Source organism: Pseudophryne corroboree, chromosome 1 (genome assembly GCF_028390025.1).
Source record: "Pseudophryne corroboree isolate aPseCor3 chromosome 1, aPseCor3.hap2, whole genome shotgun sequence".
Lineage (NCBI taxonomy): Eukaryota > Metazoa > Chordata > Amphibia > Anura > Myobatrachidae > Pseudophryne > Pseudophryne corroboree.
The window spans coordinates 689,601,758-689,622,454 of record NC_086444.1 but is presented as its reverse complement, the minus strand read 5'-3'; the positions used below and the strand labels follow the sequence as shown (position 1 = coordinate 689,622,454).

The 20,697-nt window shown below is 43.3% G+C and overlaps 1 long non-coding RNA gene across 2 annotated transcripts in view; it reads right to left on the bottom strand.

Annotated features, from left to right (window-relative positions):
* Positions 1-3,908: 3,908 nt before the first annotated feature.
* LOC134935019 (uncharacterized) overlaps positions 3,909-20,697 on the bottom strand; it is a 23,065-nt gene continuing 6,276 nt past the window's right edge. For both annotated transcript variants that reach the window (XR_010179868.1, XR_010179898.1), the window contains exons 3-4: positions 5,545-5,643; positions 3,909-4,673 (exon numbers count right to left, since the gene is read on the bottom strand). This is a non-coding gene — a long non-coding RNA (uncharacterized LOC134935019). The remainder of the gene's footprint in view (positions 4,674-5,544; positions 5,644-20,697) is intronic.

Below are 20,697 nucleotides of genomic sequence, written 5' to 3'. Positions count from 1 at the left end.
TACATAAGGGTTCTGTTACAGTTGGAATCGGTCTTGGACCGTTACTGTTATTGTTAATATGGTTAACTGGTTATGTATGATCCAGGTTACATGGTATGATTGGTGTGGGCTGGTATGAATCCCTCCCTTGGATTTCTAAATCCTGCCTTGCATTGTCCATCTCCTCTGGGCACAGTTCTCTAACTGAGGTCTGGAGGAGGGGCATAGAGGGAGGAGCCAATGCACACCAATAGTAAAAGTTCTTTTTAGGTGCCCTATCTCCTGTGGAGCCCGTCTATACCCCATGGTCCTTACGGAGTCCCCAGCATCCTCTACGGACTAGGAGAAATAGATTTACCGGTAGGTTTAAAATCTTATTTTCCGGTGGCAACCCGAAAAGCTTAAATATTTAGGCGTCTACCTCACTAAATCATATCACCGGCTTTACGCTGCTAACTTCCCGAGATTGCTGGCCTCTATCAATTCGGAATTATCAATCTGGAACAAACAATTTATCTCATGGTTCGGTCGCACAGCGGCAGTAAAAATGAACGTCTTACCCCGCTTATTGTATATTTGGCAGACGCTTCCTATACATATTCCCACGTCAATCCTTAAGAATTTAAAACTGGACATATCAAATTTCATATGGGCGGATAAGAAGCCGAGAGTTAAAATGCGAATATTACACAAGCACCAGACTTCTGAAGGTGTAGGCATTCCTGATCTTTTTAAATATTATCGAGCTGTCCAACTATCTCCCTGCATTCATTGGCATGCTCCCCCAACTCCAAAGTATGGACATATATTGAAGCCCACACACTGTCAGTTTATTCTCCTTCAACCCTCTTATGGTGTTCCTGTGCACATCGCCCAAAGACTTCCACCCTCCTACCTACGATACGATTTACACTATCCATCTGGGACTTATGTACGCGTTTCTATAGACTTCGCTCGCTACACCCACTATTAGTCCCTCTGTGGAACAATCCTACCTTCTCCCCAGGTATGGACCACCTTCAATTTCCACTGTGGACTACTCATAACCTTCTATTTCCTTTGGACATAGCCTCCTCTACACTCCTTTCCAGACTTTGCTAGCATACAATCTCGCCTTAACCTCCCACATAGTCTTTTACCAGTTTTTACAAATTCATCATTTTTACCACTCACTTGAACGCCCCACCCCGGGTACACCCATAACTCCCATTACTGCTATTGAATCTCTCTGTCGTTCCCGACAATCGACTAAGGGACTCATATCATCTATTTATCAAATTCTGTTATCCTACAATCAGCTAGTGATGAGCGGATTCGGTTTTACTCGGTTCTCAAAACCGAATCTTATTGGCTATCCAAAACACGTGACATCAGTGAGCCAATAAGATTCGGTTTTGAGAACCGAGTAAAACCGAATCCGCTCATCACTACAATCAGCCCTCTAAAGAAGCTCATAAGATGGCCTGGGAAAATTACATTGGGGAAGTTCTCACTCCTAACAAATGGTCCCAAATTAGACTAGCTACATCGAAATGTTCGATATCAGTATTTATTAAAGAAAATGCATATAAGCTCTATACTCGCTGGTACCTAGTCCCTACTCGACTCCGTGCTATTTACCCTTATGCACCAGACTTATGTTGGCGACAATGTGGCCAAAAGGGGACTTTCTTGCACGTCTGGTGAACATGTCCTATTATATCTCAATATTGGAAGGAACAACATAGACTGATCAAAAATATTACTGACTTTGATATGCCCTCTTCACCTTTCTATTCGCTTTTAGCTAGGCTGATCGCCCACCTACCACGGCCCACACACATATTGATTAACCATATACTTAATACGGCTAAATGTCAAATTGCTGCACACTGTAAATCCACCGCCCCTCCCCCCTTCACTGCTACTATCTGGTATCTGCTATCTGGTCGACTTACAGGCTGGAACGCATCTCCGCAGTTGTCCATGACACTCCGACACAATTTATTCGGGTTTGGTCACCTTGGGCTGCCTACTATGAGTCCGAATCTCCCTTGGCAACCTTTTAATCTTACTCTGCTGATTATTAAAACTACATTACTATGTCACTAACACCTCGACTGGCTACCCCTCACTTCTTCTACACCTCTATCTCTTTAATTCTTAGACTACCATCTCTCTCCCCCCTTCCCCCTCACCCTTCCTATTATCTCCCTCTTCATATTCACTTATTTCTCATGTTTACTCTACTTGTCCTTCCCTGAAAATTATAAGTATACCATTTCTTTTGCCGTGATAGACTTTTTCAGGTTGTCAACCAGTTAATTCTTCTTCATATAGATAAAATATTGCACTGTGTTTCAATGTTTTGATATGTTACGCCTTTACTGAACATTTTTTTTTATGTCTGATCTAATTGATGTAACATTTTTCTATCTCGCCTAATAAAATTTTTATAAAAAAAAAAAATAAGATTATTCTTCCATCTTAGGTACCTTTCAATCATCAACTGCACCCCCTTAGCAAGGGATGCATCCCCCCTCCTGCATATCCCCATCACTGTCCTCTGTATCAGAGTTGGTATCAGTGTCAACTTGCATTATTTGGACAAGTGTACGTTTTTTAAGATATGTAGGTGGGGTATTTGAGGGAGTAGGAGCTGAATGCTGCAAACCCTCTACAGACTTTCTCACAAACTACGTCTCTTTCTCATTATGTGACATCCTTGATGAAATCTGTGATATCATTCCCCTTAATGGATCCACCCAAGGGGGTTTGGATTCTGCAGGTTCGGAAAGCACTTTGCAGTCCTGAGTACATGGGATAAACTCAGGAGAAGATACACACTCTGCAGCACATGATACTGAGCCCTTGGACATGGTAATGTGGATATATACACATACAGGAAAATGTCAGACACTGTTTCCCCCAGAGTACCTTCAGAGAGTCAGAGTATAAGGAGCCAGCCACACAGCACCCCAGTGAGCAGTTATTATGATAACAGCCCGGCGCAGACTAAATAACCTTAATAGGTTAAATAGTACTATCTACACTCTCCCCACCCCCCCTGGTACCACAGTTACTGGAGTTATGTGGAAGGTCAGCGTTCCCTGACAGCGCGTCTCAGCGTTCTGCAGGGAGAAAATGGTGCTGTTGAGTGCTGGATCCACTCTGAGAAGCCCCGCCCCCTGTAATGGCGTGCGGATTATACTGGTCTGAGGTCTTCAGTGCTAACAGCGGGATTAGACCCTGTTAGCTACATTACCAGTGTCAGGGTGATCGCTCTGGTCCAGGACGCCCTCAGCCGTGTCTACATCAATATGTTGCTGAGCCTTCATGGAGCGCAGCCTGACAGCTGCGCTACCACCCTTGTGCCGCCATTCCCGCTGGCGACCTGCTAACCGGGCTGCCAGTGCTGAACTCGCCACTTTTCTTCTTGCTCTGTTAGGGGGTGGCGACTGTGCTGCGGGAGTGAGCGGTTGCCTCATGGGCTTGCGATCAGCACCCTCAGGAGCTCAGTGTCCTGTCAGCAGAGATAGAGAACCCATTAACTTCAATAGTTTGTTCCTACTCCCTCCCCTAAGTCCCACAAAGCAGGAAAGCTGTTACCAGCAGCCTTCCTGTACCTAACAACTCTTAGAAAAACAATAAAACTAGAAAAACTCCTAGGAGCTCCTCTAGCTGTGACCGGCTCTTCCGGGCACATTTTCTAAACTGAGTCTGGTAGGAGGGTCATAGAGGGAGGAGCCAGCCCACACTATTAAACACTTAAAGTGCCCATGGCTCCTAGTGGACCTGTCTATACCCCATGGTACTAAATGGACCCCAGTATCCTCTAGGTCGTAAGAGAAAATATATTACACATTCCTTGGGTATGCATCATTCAACCTCATGTACATGTCCTCAAATTCCGTTTAGTCCGCACATATGAAAAGAGCAAAATACCATCAATTTAATATAACAAAGTGCAAGTGTACATGTAAAAACAAGATAGCAAGTAAAGTGCAGAGTGCCCTCCTATTGTTCCATGTTGATATTGTAGAGACTGATCAGTTACCAGATATGTTTGAGAACTGGTGGCAAAAACAGTTCTCAACAAGAGTTCTTATAATCACCCAAAAGGTCCACCCTGGTAGGCAATCTGGGATATGTATCTGGTCTCCGTTCAGCAAGCCATAACGACACAGGAACCATGGCGTCACTTCCAACTACCAGCGCGTTTCGACCCTAGAACTTGGGTCTTTTTCAAGGCAGTATGTTAGTTCCTCGTCCAGACATCTCTTATAAATACACCCTATCCAATCAAATTAGAACACTGTGACGTGTAGTTCCCGCTCTTTACAATAACATGAATTCCTATGGATCCTTCCGGCCGCGTCATCCCCGTACTTTCGGTCGTTAGCTGGCGGCCTCCCCTTATAAACACTTCCCAGGAAGTGAGTCATTGACATGAACGCACCAGGTGTTCTACCCGGAAACGCATCATCGTGGGAAGCGCGGCCCATCAGGAAGTCCGTCCGGCGGAAGTACATTAGTGACCAATGTCTCCCGGCTGCTGCTGTTCATAATGTTAATAGTTGTAATCGTCACTTCCTGTGATGTAGTCCATTCATAAAACGGGATCCCATATTCTTTGTCTAAAGATGTGAGTTGTCCATTTAATAAATATATTAACGTCCCCTTTTCAAAAATAAAACATTTTATCCATGCAGTATCTAAAATAGAAGGACAAAAAAATTAAAGAATTACTAAAATAAATTAACTTTTGCACGATATTCTAATTTTCTGAGTTTCACCTGTATATATGTATGTCATGGCTGGCACTCTGTCCAAAATACTGCCCAATTTCCCGGGTGCACTTAGTGGGATGACGGAGTATAAGCAGAAATACCGTGGCACTCTATGGACTTACTAAAGTAACAATATATTCTGGTGATCACCACTTATGTGCAAGTCAACAGTTCAGTTTATTCAACTTTAATCATAGTACTGAAAGTTCTGTGGCATTTCTGCATATACTATATGTGCGTTTATATGAGTGTGTGTATACAATGATTGCACTTACATGCTATAGCGTATCCCTTATCCCAAAATTACAATGGAGGATCCTCTTTCACGAAATGATGGTGTTCCAGGGCATACACTGTGCAACCAATGCAGCTTTTATGTGATTGACCCACCATCCTAATAGTGAACATTGTTGTCCCAACTGCTGGGAGGTATGTCATGCTCCTGTGAGTGGGTACTTCTCGTTTTCTAGACATGCCCCCAAAGTGGTGCAGCCATGCAACTAAGAAGGAAATTACTGTACCGGGGCCCATGATTGCTCTTGGCAGCTCTGACCCTATATACACTGTACCCCAATCATCTTCTGTAGTATGCACCCCCCCCCCCACCATATACTGCCCCAACTTATACACTGCTCCCGCCAGAAAACGCATACTATGCTGCAACCCCCCAGGTTACTTACCATCCCGGGACTCAGCAACAATTAGCAGCAGTAACCAGGAAACGGATGCAGGAACCACCAGACTCTCCCACAGTGCACAGAGCGGAGGCATCAGGGACATATATATGGCTACTTACCAGCAGGGGGCGAAGGTTAATCAGTCTGACAGAAATAGCTGAGACCCTGTGTTGGGTGAGCAGTGCGGTGACCGGGAGGAGGATGGGTCAGTGCTGGTGCTGTGGGAGAAGAGGAGGCATATAACTAGCTCAGCTGCTTTATATATACTGCGCGCAAAAATGGAGGCGCGGGGTCCTGTGCTCTCCCACTCATGCTATGCCCAAACACCTCCAGCCAGCTGCTAGTGGCTACTGGGAGCTGTGCAGGGGACAGGTGAGTTTACATGTGCCAGTACTAGTGTAAATAGTGCAGCATCATTATACTCTACCTATTACAGATATACAGATGGGTCCTCCGTTATCTTGGCTGTTTCTGCGCCTAGATGGAGGTTTAGTCACGCCTAGGTGATAGCTTAGGTTGCTGAGTTTAATCACGGACAGGCGCATTGAGGCACGACTAGATACTCAGCATGCAATACACATCTCCACCAGTGGGTGGCTAATGCTCCACTAATCCAGTACTTTAGTTCGAATAGCAGCGTATTGATCTACAGTACAAGCTCTACAGTCCTGTACTGCATTCTGTACACACAGATGGTGACCAGTGGTCAGACGGAGAGAGTAAAAAAAATAGTTTATACAGACGCAAATGAACGTGTTAAAGCACTTGTGTATGCAGACACAACTAATGTGTGAAAGGAATAATGTATTGACTTTAAAGTATGTACAGTGCACTAAATGAGCATCTGAGTCCCCTAACGGCATAAACGAACATCAATGGGAAGGAATCGCTGCTTGCATTACTTTTACACATGCAGCGACGTGGGCTAGCGGTGAAGGCTCCCGCCTCCCATCTCCCATGCTGAGAGTCCCGGGTTCGATTCCCAAAGTGCCAATCTATTTTTTTTTTCCTGACATTCACTTTATTCATTTTTTTTTCTGTATAATTCATTGTAATACAGTCAATGGAAGGGTGCAAACAGGTTTCACATAAATCAGGGTAAATCTGCAGGAGCGACTCATTCTGCTATCTAAAATACACAGCGTTAATGAGCACGCATAGACATACCAATAAATATAAATTAGTGTATTCTGATGCAACTAACTGTTCGAGTAGCACAGTACTGTAGATCTTCGGCGTTAGAGAATCTGTGTTGTACTTTATGAGAAGGGATCACTGCTACTGTACCATTTGCACATCTACAGTATCAAAGCGACTGCAGTTCTCTATCTGATTTTCGTAAACAGTACAGTATTGTGTTGTACATTTATTGTAACCTGACCTCCCTCCCTGTCTACTGTATGAACTGTGCAGGCTCCAAGGGGGATGGGGGTAGGGGGAGGTGGTGGCTTAATACCGTGTTCTGCTATATGAGCATCCAAGTCCCTTAACGGCATAAAGGGGAAGGGGGGGTAAGGGATTAACCAGCAGAGTTCAGAGACGCTGTGAAACCCCAAAAAAAGAAACCAATAAATCAGTAAATAAAAATTGTGTGTACAGACCCAAACGAATGTGTTAAAGCAATGGTCCATTGACGTTCGGTTTTTGTGAGCTATTAAATTAAAATGGGCTTAAAACTTAATATCTCTGTTTCTGAGGGTCCAATCAGCTCAGAATCAGATTGGTATGGAAGGGGAGACGATTAGCTACTGGAAGATACCAACCCCAAGTTTCTGTGACCCCCACAAGGCTCATGGCAAGTGTCGGAACCCATGGTGGTTCTGAATTAACGGGCCCATTATAGTATATGGGAAAACGGGTCCAATTTGCATCCTGATATCTCTGGTTCTGGGTGTCCGAGAGAATCGGGACCAGTACCATACAAAAGAGGAGACTCTTGGCTTTTGAGGCAGACCAACCACTAGTTTATGTGACACCGCAAAGGGAAACGGCAAGCAAGGAGTTGCGCCTAGTCCCTACGACTAGGCGCAACTCCTTGCGGCCAGTCACGCTGCATATGCCCGATCACGACTAACACCTCAGCAAGCCAAGATAACGGAGGACCCATCCGTACAGCATCTATATTTATGAAAGGTTAACACTACACACTCACAAACTCAGCATGACAGAGCCCCGGCTCCCAGCAGCCGGACTTTCAGAAACCCTGCGGCTCCCATGTGAGTAGCGACCACCCTCCTAATAAAATCTGGCCCTGGTGTCCATCAATTTCACAGGCTTTTAACTAGTACTATATATAGAAACCAGGCCAAGATAAATAAATGCCTTAGGATAAACCAGAATAACATATTCTGGTTTTATTTCTCATAACAGTGGAGTTGAAATATTTTACTTTGTTTTGATTTTTGGGGTTGGGTGGAGATAATTAATATTTTTTCCCCTTTTTTGTGAACACTAGCCAACTGCGGATTTATTTTGTTTACCCCTTTATGACTCATTGCATGGTTTAGTGTTCCGGTGTATCCCAGTGATGACACTGGTAAAGTAGATGAATGAGGCCCTAAGTAACACCCCAAAAAATATGGTTTGGTCATTTAGACCCAGTTTCCATCCTAATTGACAGCGATTTGCTAGCGTTGTAGCTCGTACACCAAAACATTGCGATTTTGTTTTAATTCGATATTTTTATACTCTAGCAACTCCAATTACTGTTAACAATTTTGGCAAAATGTGATTGATAAAGTACATTGGGGCTGATGTATTAAGCCTGGAAAAGTGATACAGCAGTGATAAGTGGAAGGTTTTAATATGACAGTTATCACTGCTTTATCACTTCTCCAGGCTTAATCCATTTGCCCCATTGTTTAACTTGTAAAGTGGAATACTCCCCTTGTGGCGATATTTCTGGGTGAAGTGGTTTTTCAACCTCACAGCAGCAACTGCTGCCATCTGCCAGAAAATTTTTACAGTATTTTGTATGTTAAAATGGACATTATTTGAATGGCAACCGTCCTCACAATACAGTGTATGCAATACATTTTTTAATAATGTCCATTTAAATGGACAAGGGGTCACAAAGGGTAATGTAAAAGTCCCCCCCCCCCCCCCAAAAAAAAAAAAAATTGTGGAATATATTTCTGTGCTTAGCAGCTTTTGTAAAAGAACACACAATGGAAAAGCAAAAATTAATACTGTGACAGCAATTAAAATTTTTATCCCAAGTGTTTTTTATTTTCTCTAACGTCCTAGTTGATACTGGGGAAAGGTACTTTCCCCAGTACTGTGGGGTATATATAGGGTCCATTAGAGCCATAGCACTTTAAGAAATGAATAGTGTGTGCTGGCTCCTCCCCTCTATGCCCCTCCTCAGACTCAGTTTAGAAAAATGTGCACTAGGAGCCGGTTGCACTCTAACAATCTCTCCAGAGAGTTTTTTTCAGAAATGTATTTTAGTTAGTTTGTTTTCAGGTACACTGGTTGACAACCAGTCTGTCTGCGTCGTGGGATTTAGGTGTGGGAACCGAACCAAATTCCTACAGAGTTAATGGTTCGTATCCCCTCTCACAGGACACTGAGCTCCTGAGGTGCTGATCTCATACCCCAGGGTGTGAGCCCACGCCGGCAGCATGCCGCCACCACTAAACAGATACCGAAGACCATGGTGCGGTGAGTACAGACATCAGGGTCCCGGTTAGAGGGTCCGTGGTGACCACTTGGCAGCAAGAAGGGAAGGTGTTCACAGGCTGCGGCTGTGGTGACCACCGTTACCCACAGGCTCTTTTAATGCATTTTCCATGAAACTAGTATAAAATTTAAGCTGAGGGACTGTGCACCATTAAGGGTGCGGGGCTTCCCGGAGAGTGGGACCAGAGAGGAACAGCTCCAATTCCTGCTGCTGTGAGAGAGGCTGCTACAGAGACTGCTCCTCTAAAGAACCACTAAGACACCAATAGTACTGGTACAGTGGGGTTTTAGTGAAGGGAGGCGCATATAAACAGCAGTTCACTGCTGTGAGGTACATTATATTTATACTTGTATACCCAGCGGAGTGCGGCTCTGTCTAAGGTGGTGTGCTGGTCTCAATTCCTCTCTATGTCTCCCCGTTTGAGGTCTGGATCACTGTTACATAGGGACGCTGTGTATTATTATTGTGTATTTGCACAAATGTCTGAAAACAAAGCTGTGTGTACTTCATGTAAGGTTTCTTTTACACCTTCATCACAGGATTTTCTAAGGTGTACCCAATGCTCTCTACCCTCACAAGGTAGCAATGCAGAACCTGAGTGGCTGGAGTCATGTAAAGCGTTAAGTGAGAATATAAATTCTGAGTTAGCCACTGCTAAACAGGAAAGACTGCTATTGAGACAGTCTATAGCCACTTTCACGTTTGCTTCAAAGGCTGGCTCCTCAGCCCCATCTTGTTGTCTCTCAGAAATGCACTCTCCCTCAGGTGTTACAGTCTGACTCTGAGACTCCAGAGTGGGACGAGGGGGAGTTAGGCGTGGAGGAGGAAGGTTCCTTGTCACTGGGAGTGGAGGCCCTCATTTAGGCGATTATGGAGTTGCTCCACATTCCAGATAAAGAATCAGATCCTGTGGAGGAATTATATTGTAACGTGAAACCAAAATCATCTGCCACCTTTCCTGTTTCGAAAGAGTTAAATTCCCTTGCTAAGGAAGCATGGGTAAACCCTGACAAAAACTTTATTATCCCTAACCGGGTACTAAATTCCTTTCTTTTCTCTGCAGAGGATATGTAGGTTTAGGAAAATCTGCTGATGGTGGATACTTCTGTGTCCAGGCTGTCCCGTAAACTGGTACTACCTGTACCTGGGGCTATTTCCCTAAAAGACCCAACAGCCCGCAAAATTGAATCTGTCAAGTCAATCTATATGGCAGCGGGTGTAGCTCAACGTCCTACCGTAGTCTGTGGGTAGATTTCTAGGGCCATAGTAAAATGGTCTGATACTGTCATTACAGGAATTGATACGCTGCCACTAGAGGATATCGTTATGCTTATGCATCGTATCCAGGATGCAGCAAATTTTATGAGTGAGGCTGTTAAGGAATTAAGTATCATTAACGGCCGTACCACGGCTATGGCGGTCTCTGCTCGCAGAGCTCTGTGGTTGCGTCAATGGTCAGCGGATGCTGAATCCAAGAATATTTTCTAATAATCCTTGCGTATATTGCCGTCGTAGAATATCTTGTCTGTTACCCTGCACAGGAGGCCATTTTTGCAGCACACTCTAGGCATAACACAAAATACCTTTGCTGTTATACCTTGATGGTCCTATCTATACTTTTCCCATTTCTATATTAAATACTGTTTGTCATAACCACCTTACTGGAATAAATAAATCACAAGTGTGAGGGATAACACTTTTTTTTTTTTTTTTTTCAATTCTACAATTCTTGTATGGAGCTTATTATATTGCTTCAGGTACTAGAAATGTGCCCCTTTGTTGAAGACGGGTTGATTAGCCTGGTCCTACTTTTGCTCAAGCCTGTTCTGTAGCAAAGCACATTTAAAGACAGACCATAAAGTAATGTAATGCACTATATATATATATATATATATATATATAGATATATAGATATATATATATAGATATATATATATATATATATATATAGATATATAGAGTCACTTGTCAGCTGGCACTCAGACGGTATATAACAACGGGCCCCGGTGCCCTAGTCCACAATCACAATAGAAGTCCAAGGAGGAAACAATTAACGGCACTCGACGGGGCAAGAAATACAACACTCAGAGAAGAAGTTAGATCGACGTTTCGGGGCTAGCGCCCCTTTATCAAGACATATACACAGCGGTAACAGTAAACTCACCCACCTTGAGTAGCAAACGGTCCCCGTCTCACCGTCCCGCCGCACGGCTCCCAGCCGGAAGTCCTCCTACATGACGCACTTCCTGGCCGCTGCTGCACCCGGTCGCCACAGCAACCAAGTGGCTTGCGTTCCATTGGTGTAAGTACATGCAGGAAGCATCGTCACTGGTGCTATGCAGGCGGAGCTGGAGATCTAGAAACACAAAAATAACCAAAAACACCACATTAAAAACGTATACATGTAAAAAACACATGCATACGTGAAATTACCCCAACGCTACAGCAGGTAAACAGCATCTTCAAATAAAAGCAACAGTAGTACATGACTGTGTTCAGCCTAAGTGTACACCCAAATCTTAACATCACAATAGGTATCACAGAGGGATATAGCTCCACCGAAAACAGCAATAGCGTAAGTACAGTAACTTTAAAAACAAGCAATGTTAGAAGAAAAACATATTAATAATGGCTGGAACAGAAAAAATATTACATCAGGCTGTTCCAGTTGATCTTGTCATTCAGACCATGGGGAACCATGGTGTTCAACCGGAAAATCCACCTTGACTCAGCTAATAATAACAGTTTCTGGCGATCACCCCCCCTCAGGGACATCGGGACATGGTCAATCATGAAATATCGCAATGAGGACAAGGTATGTCCCTTATCTTTAAAGTGACGTGCCACAGGTTGATCCAAATTTTTGCCTGATAAATGAATGGCAGAGCGGTGTAACGCCATCCTGTCTCTAAAAGGCCTAGTCGTCTGACCTATATAATATAGGCCACAAGGGCAGCATATAACATATACCACAAAATTAGATCTGCACGTCAATACATGACGGATATCATAGAATTTTTCCAAGTGAGGGTGTTTAAATTTCCTACAGGATATCATATATTTGCAGGTAGTGCAGTTACTGCAACTATAGCAGCCAGGGGGTTTAACATAGATGTTAGATCCAATTGTTTTACCCATGCCTGAGACGTCAGATTTAACAAGCCTGTCTTTAAGATTCCGTCCTCGTCTAAAGGCAGCCATGGGTCTAATATTACTAAAACAGGGAATATCTTGGTCTGTTTTAATGATAGGCCACAAGGCTTGTGTTGCTCGTTTGATAATGGGGCTGGCTACTGTATAAGTACTCACCCAGGGAATAGTGTTCTCACTCCGACGTACAGTCGGTTGTAACAACTGTGATCGAGGCATATTCAATACCTTTTCCTTTTGGGTAAACAATAGTTTAGAGTCATACCCCCGTGCAATGAACTTAGCAATAAGATCATCTAGCCTAGACGAGATCATCAAGGGGTCACTCACTACCCTTGCTATACGCATCATCTGTGAAAAGCGCAATCCCTGTTTAAGAGCCACCGGGTGATGACTATCTGCCTTGAGAAAAGTATTACGGTCAAAATTCTTAAAATAGACATCAGTACTTATTCTACCATTAGTAATCCTTAATTCAACATCCAAAAAAATCATAACTTCAGAACTGCAAGCATAAGTGTACTTAATGGATGAATCTAAGCCAATGACTTTGTTCATTAAATTCTCAAATTCTGCCATACCCCCGGTCCACAGTATGAAAATGTCATCTATGTACCGGGAGTATAGCAGAATATTCTGACTTACTTCAGGGCGTTTAAGAAACATCTGTTCTTCAAGATTGAACATAAAAATGTTTGCATATGAGGGTGCCACGACAGACCCCATCGCACAGCCGCGAAGTTGCAAGAAAAACTTACTGTCAAACAAAAAATAATTTCTGAACAGGGTTAGTTTTAGTAGCTGCAAAAATAGATCATGGCTAAAGATTTCTGGATCAAGAAAATCACTAAGAAAAAGACGCATAGCCTCCACACCTTGCACATGTTTTATGGAGGTGTAGAGGCTACATACATCTAAACAGCACATTATCGTGCCAGGCGGCACAGTCTGGAGACCAAGCAATAAATGAATAAAGCTCGTAGTGTCTTTAAGAAAAGCTTTCTTAAGTGGTAATAGCGGCTGTAAGATCAAGTCCAACAGTTTAGCAATATTCTGAAACAACGAATCACGGGCACATATAATTGGCCTTCCGGGTGGATTGGCACTATCCTTATGCAGCTTAGGTAGCGTATACAGCACCGGCGTCCGAGGGAACTTCTTCAGTAATATCTTATGCAGGGCTGATGTGATCAATCCATTCTGAACTGCTGAGTCTAGAATTTCACTCAACTCATGTTGGTAATCCTTAGTCGATTACCCGTCGATTAAAACCTTTAACAGGTTACTTGATGAATCAGTATCCAAATTTATGGCAGCACCTGCTAAGATACAATTTAATTTATCTAAAGAAGAATCTGTAGCCCTTAAAAATCTGGCCAAATATGAAGATATTATAATTAGGCCCGCGGATAAGGGCGGGGCTATAGTTGTCCAAAATTTGAATGACTATAAAAGAGAAATTGAGCGGCAGTTGTCTGATGCAGATGTGTATGTGCAGCTTCCTTATGATCCGACTAAGGATTACCAACATGAGTTGAGTGAAATTCTAGACTCAGCAGTTCAGAATGGATTGATCACATCAGCCCTGCATAAGATATTACTGAAGAAGTTCCCTCGGACGACGGTGCTGTATACGCTGCCTAAGCTGCATAAGGATAGTGCCAATCCATCCGGAAGGCTGATTATATCTGCCCGTGATTCGTTGTTTCAGAATATTGCTAAACTGTTGGACTTCATCTTACAGCCGCTATTACCACTTAAGAAAGCTTTTCTTAAAGACACTACGAGCTTTATTCATTTATTGCTTGGTCTCCGGACTGTGCCGCCTGGCACGATAATGTGCTGTTTAGATGTATGTAGCCTCTACACCTCCATAAAACATGTGGAAGGTGTGGAGGCTATGCGTCTTTTTCTTAGTGATTTTCTTGATCCAGAAATCTTTAGCCATGATCTATTTTTGCAGCTACTAAAACTAACCCTGTTCAGAAATTATTTTTTGTTTGAAGTAAGTTTTTCTTGCAACTTCGCGGCTGTGCGATGGGGTCTGCCGTGGCACCCTCATATGCAAACATTTTTATGTTCAATCTTGAAGAACAGATGTTTCTTAAACGCCCTGTAGTAAGTTAGAATATTCTGCTATACTCCCGGTACATAAATGACATTTTCATACTGTGGACCGGGGGTATGGCAGAATTTGAGAATTTAATGAACGAAGTCAATGGCTTAGATTCATCCATTAAGTACACTTATGCTTGCAGTTCTGAAGTTATGAATTTTTTGGATGTTGAAGTAAGGATTACTAATGGTAGAATAAGTACTGATGTCTATTTTAAGAATGTTGACCGTAATACTTTTCTCAAGGCAGATAGTCATCACCCGGTGACTCTTAAACAGGGATTGCCGCTGTCACAGATGATGCGTATAGCAAGGGTAGTGAGTGACCCCTTGATGATCTCGTCTAGGCTAGATGATCTTATTGCTAAGTTCATTGCACGGGGGTATGACTCTAAACTATTGTTTACCCAAAAGGAAAAGTTATTGAATATGCCTCGATCACAGTTGTTACAACCGACTGTACGTCGGAGTGAGAACACTATTCCCTGGGTTAGTACTTATACAGTAGCCAGCCCCATTATCAAACGAGCAACACAAGCCTTGTGGCCTATCATTAAAACAGACAAAGATCTTCCCTGTTTTAGTAATATTAGACCCATGGCTGCCTTTAGACGAGGACGGAATCTTAAAGACAGGCTTGTTAAATCTGACGTCTCAGGCATGGGTAAAACAATTGGATCTAACATCTATGTTAAACCCCCTGGCTGCTATAGTTGCAGTAACTGCACTACCTGCAAATATATGATATCCTGTAGGAAATTTAAACACCCTCACTTGGAAAAATTCTATGATATCCGTCATGTATTGACGTGCAGATCTAATTTTGTGGTATATGTTATATGCTGCCCTTGTGGCCTATATTATATAGGTCAGACGACAAGGCCTTTTAGAGACAGGATAGCGTTACACCGCTCTGCCATTCATTTATCAGGCAAAAATTTGGATCAACATGTGGCACGTCACTTTAAAGATAAGGGACATACCTTGTTCTCATTGCGATGTTTCATGATTGACCATGTCCCGATGTCCCTGAGGGGGGGGGGGGGGGGTGATCGCCAGAAACTGTTATTATTAGCTGAGTCAAGGTGGATTTTCCGGTTGAACACCATGGTTCCCCATGGTCTGAATGACCAGATCAACTGGAACAGCCTGATGTAATATTTTACTGTTCCAGCCATTATTAATATGTTTTTCTTCTAACATTGCTTGTTTTTAAAGTTACTGTACTTACGCTATTGCTGTTTTCGGTGGAGCTATATCCCTCTGTGATACCTATTGTGATGTTAAGATTTGGGTGTACACTTAGGCTGAACACAGTCATGTACTACTGTTGCTTTTATTTGAAGATGCTGTTTACCTGCTGTAGCGTTGGGGTAATTTCACGTATGCATGTGTTTTTTACATGTATACATTATTAATGTGGTGTTTTTGGTTATTTTTGTGTTTCTAGATCTCCAGATCCGCCTGCATAGCACCAGTGACGATGCTTCCTGCATGTACCTACACCAATGGACGCAAGCCACTTGGTTGCTGTGACGACGGGTGCAGCAGTGGCCAGGAAGTGCGTCATGTAGGAGGACTTCCGGCTGGGAGCCGTGCGGCGGGACGGTGAGACGGGGACCGTTTGCTACTTAAGGTGGGTGAGTTTACTGTTACCGCTGTGTATGATATGTCTTGATAAAGGGGCGCTAGCCCCGAAACGTCGATCTAACTTCCTCTCTGAGTGTTGTATTTCTTGCCCCGTCGAGTGCCGTTAATTGTTTCCTCCTTGGACTTCTATATATATATATATATATATATATATATATATATATAAATATGTGGAGGTGCGGCACTCCAGACGACTTCAATAACGAAACAGGCAGTAAGATGAAAGCAACATTTCAATGTTTAACACATTGTCTTCAGGCTTAACAAACATACATAAAACAACACTCACCTATATAGTGATCTCACCCCAGTGACTGGCGCCATCGATCCGGAAACAGGATTGCAGTCCGCCCAGGAGCACTGACGTAGACGTCATTGACGTCATCATAGTGCTCCCATCACCAAGACAGCATATCAACAAGCATAGGCTGCATAGAAAAAAACATGTACATTACCATAGGCTTAATTTCATTATTACCTATTGCACAAATACAAGCCTGTCTTAACACATATTATTACTTATTGCACAGATCCTTAATTGTATATTGAAGCCTATCTTAGCACATATGTTGCAAGCCAATATATACATGAAGAGAAACGCTAAACAACACACAAGGCACAAGTAATCGGACAAGAACATGTCTATGAAAATTTATACCAAACAGCTCAAACCCAAGTGCTCCTTTAGTCCGCGTGGGGACACTGTGTCCAATCGCTGAATCCATTGGCCCTCAAGTTGCAATAATCTCAAACCTCTATTGCCCCCTCGAAGGGAGGGCTGGACCTGGTCAATCATCCTATACTTCAAGGATGTCAATGAATGTCGGGCACTCGCAAAGTGCCGTGCCACCGGCTGCTCACTTTTGCCAGAGGCTATGGCAGCTTTAATGGCTGACCTGTGGGCTGTCATACGCTCCTTAAACGCCCTCTCTGTTTTGCCTATGTATGACAGTCCACAGGGGCACAGCAGCTGATAGACAACAAACCTGGAGCTACAAGTCAAATGATATCTAATTTGGTAAGTTTTACCAGTGTGTGGATGCTGAAAGGTGCTACCTGAAATCAAATATTGACAGGTCATACAGGTACACTTGTAACAACCTTTTCTTCCCCCAGATACCAAAGATTGTTGTCCTGGGTCATAGACATCTGATTTAACTAATATGTCCCGTAAATTTCTAGGGCGTTTATAACTTGGCATGAGTTTGGTATGTGTCAATGGCAAATCAGGATCCGATTGGATCAGGTGCCAATGTTTTTTGACTGACCCTCTAATAGCATTACTGACCGAGTGAAAACTATTCACCCAAGGTAACGCACTTTCCTGGTCTTTGCTTTTTTGTTGATGTAATAACTGTTGGCGATCTAGTGCCATGGCCTTGTTTTTAGCCTGATTTAACAACGAAGGATCATAACCTCGCTTCAGAAATTTTTGGGACATGTTTTCAATGTGTTTGACGGCTAACTCCGGATCAGAAGTGATCGGTTTGGCCCGCAGAAATTGAGAATAGGGTAGCCCCCGTTTTAGCGGCAATGGATGACTACTTGTGAAATGAAGATAATTATTACGGTCAGTAGGCTTGAAATACAGTGATGTAATAATTCTACCCTTATCTATAGACAACTGTACATCTAAGAATTGGATAGCGCTGGACTCAATGGAATATGTGAATTTAATGGGGTGCTCTTTGATGTTATGGCCATCAATGATGGCCATCAAAGATTCTTTAGAGCCCTGCCCGATGACCAGCAGGTCATCTATATACCTGCAAAAAAATAAGATCTTGTTGGATATTTCCACACTATCAAAGAATATTTCCTCCTCTATCCCAAACATATAGATATTGGAGTACGACGGGGCCACACTGGACCCCATCGCACACCCACGGCGCTGTAGGTAATATTTGCTGTCATACAGGAAGTCATTTTTCAATAGAGTCATCTCCAACAATTTGAGGCATAAGGAGATATCTGGCCCCTCATAATCTAATTGAGAATGCAGAAATTTGTCGACTGCTGTCAAACCCCCCCCCCCCATGGGGGATGACTGTGTACAGGCTCTGCACATCAATAGTGCAGAGCACTGCATCAGCCAGCAGCAGCGGTAAAGCCTCAAGACATGTCAATAACGTACTCGTGTCTAATAGATATCTGGGCATCCTTTAAATATACGGCTGAAAGATTTCATCCAAAAAGATGGACACCGGTTGAAATAAAGAACCCCTAGCCGATATAATGGCTCGGCCAGGGGGATTATCCAGCCTTTTATGTATTTTGGGCGTGGTATAGAGTAATGGCACCACCGGGTATGGAGGAATAAGAGCATCTTTTACATTAGGAGGAATAAAACCAGCAATAACCGCAGAATTAAGACATTCAGTAAGATCTTTAGTATATTGTCCCGTAGGATCACCCGCTAGGCGACAGTAGGTGTCACTATCACTAAATTGAGATGAGATTTCTTCTTTGTAATCCTTCAGGTTCTGGATTACAAGAGCACCCCCCTTGTCTGCAGGTCTAAATATAAGGTCTCTGTTCGCTGCCAATTTAACCAATGCTTCTCTCTGACCTCTAGTAAGATTGTCCCGGGTAGGAGGGGGTTTGTTGACCAGTGGATCACATTCCTGCTCCACAAATCGCATATATGTACGAATTGAAGCATTGGTAGACTGCGGATCGAATGTAGATTTCGGCAACAGCTTTTTCAATTTGTCTGGTATCCTAACTGTCAATTCCTCTGTAGCAGGTGCAGGTACAGTGGTTTGCCTGGCGAAAAATTCTTTCAGCTTTAAAGTTCTATTAAGCCTATATTTTTCAACCTTCCACTGTAATGGTTGTGGTTTAGACACAGGGGCAAAGGAAAAACCTTTGTTCAGAACTTGTTTCTCTGTATCATTGAGACCTTATATTTAGACCTGTAGACAAGGGAGGTGCTCTTGTAATCCAGAACCTGAAGGATTACAAAGAAGAATTCTCATCTCAACTTAGTGATAGTGACACCTACTGTCGCCTAGCGGGTGATCCTACAGGACAATATACTAAAGATCTTACTGAATGTCTTAATTCTGCGGTTATTGCTGGTTTATTCCTCCTAATGTAAAAGATGCTCTTATTCCTCCATACCCGGTGGTGCCATTACTCTATACCACGCCCAAAATACATAAAAGGCTGGATAATCCCCCTGGCCGAACCATTATATCGGCTAGGGGTTCTTTATTTCAACCGGTGTCCATCTTTTTGGATGAAATCTTTCAGCCGTATATTCAAAGGATGCCCAGATATCTATTAGACACGAGTACGTTATTGAGACGTCTTGAGGCTTTACCGCTGCTGCCGGCTGATGCAGTGCTCTGCACTATTGATGTGCAGAGCCTGTACACAGTCATCCCCCATGGGGGGGGGGGGTTTGGCAGCAGTCGACAAATTTTTGCATTCTCAATTAGATTATGAGGGGCCAGATATCTCCTTATGCCTCAAATTGTTGGAGATGACTCTATTGAAAAATGACTTCCTGTATGACAGCAAATATTACCTACAGCGCCGTGGGTGTGTGATGGGGTCCAGTGTGGCCCCGTCGTACTCCAATATCTATATGTTTGGGATAAAGGAGGAAATATTCTTTGATAGTGTGGAAATATCCAACAAGATCTTATTTTTTGCAGGTATATAGATGACCTGCTAGTCATCTGGCAGGGCTCTAAAGAATCTTTGATGGCCATCATTGATGGCCATAACATCAAAGAGCACCCCATTAAATTCACATATTCCATTGCGTCCAGCACTATCCAATTCTTGGATGTACAGTTGTCTATAGATAAGGGTAGAATTATTACATCACTGTATTCCAAGCCTACTGACCGTAATAATTATCTTCATTTCACAAGTAGTCATCCATTGCCGCTAAAATGGGGGCTACCCTATTCTCAATTTCTGCGGGCCAAACGGATCACTTCTGATCGGAGTTAGCCGTCAAACACATCGAAAACATGTCCCAAAAATTTCTGGAGCGAGGTTATGATCCTTCGTTGTTAAATCAGGCTAAAAACATGGCCTTGGGTGAATAGTTTTCACTCGGTCAGTAATGCTATTAGAGGGTCAGTCAAAAAACATTGGCACCTGATCCAATCGGATCCTGATTTGCCATTGACACATACCAAACTCATGCCAAGTTATAAACGCCCTAGAAATTTACGGGACATATTAGTTAAATCAGATGTCTATGACCCAGGACAACAATCTTTGGTATCTGGGGGAAGAAAAGGTTGTTACAACTGTACCTGTATGACCTGTCAATATTTGATTTCAGGTAGCACCTTTCAGCATCCACACACTGGTAAAACTTACCAAATTAGATACCGTTTGACGTGTAGCTCCAGGTTTGTTGTCTATCAGCTGCTGTGCCCCTGTGGACTGTCATACATAGGCAAAACGGAGAGGGCGTTTAAGGAGCGTATGACAGCCCACAGGTCAGCCATTAAAGCTGCCATAGCCTCCGGCAAAAGTGAGCAGCCGGTGGCACGGCACTTTGCGAGTGCCCGACATTCATTGACATCCTTGAAGTATAGGATGATTGACCAGGTCCAGCCCTCCCTTCGAGGGGGCAATAGAGGTTTGAGATTATTGCAACTTGAGGTCCAATGGATTCAGCGATTGGACACAGTGTCCCCACGCCGGC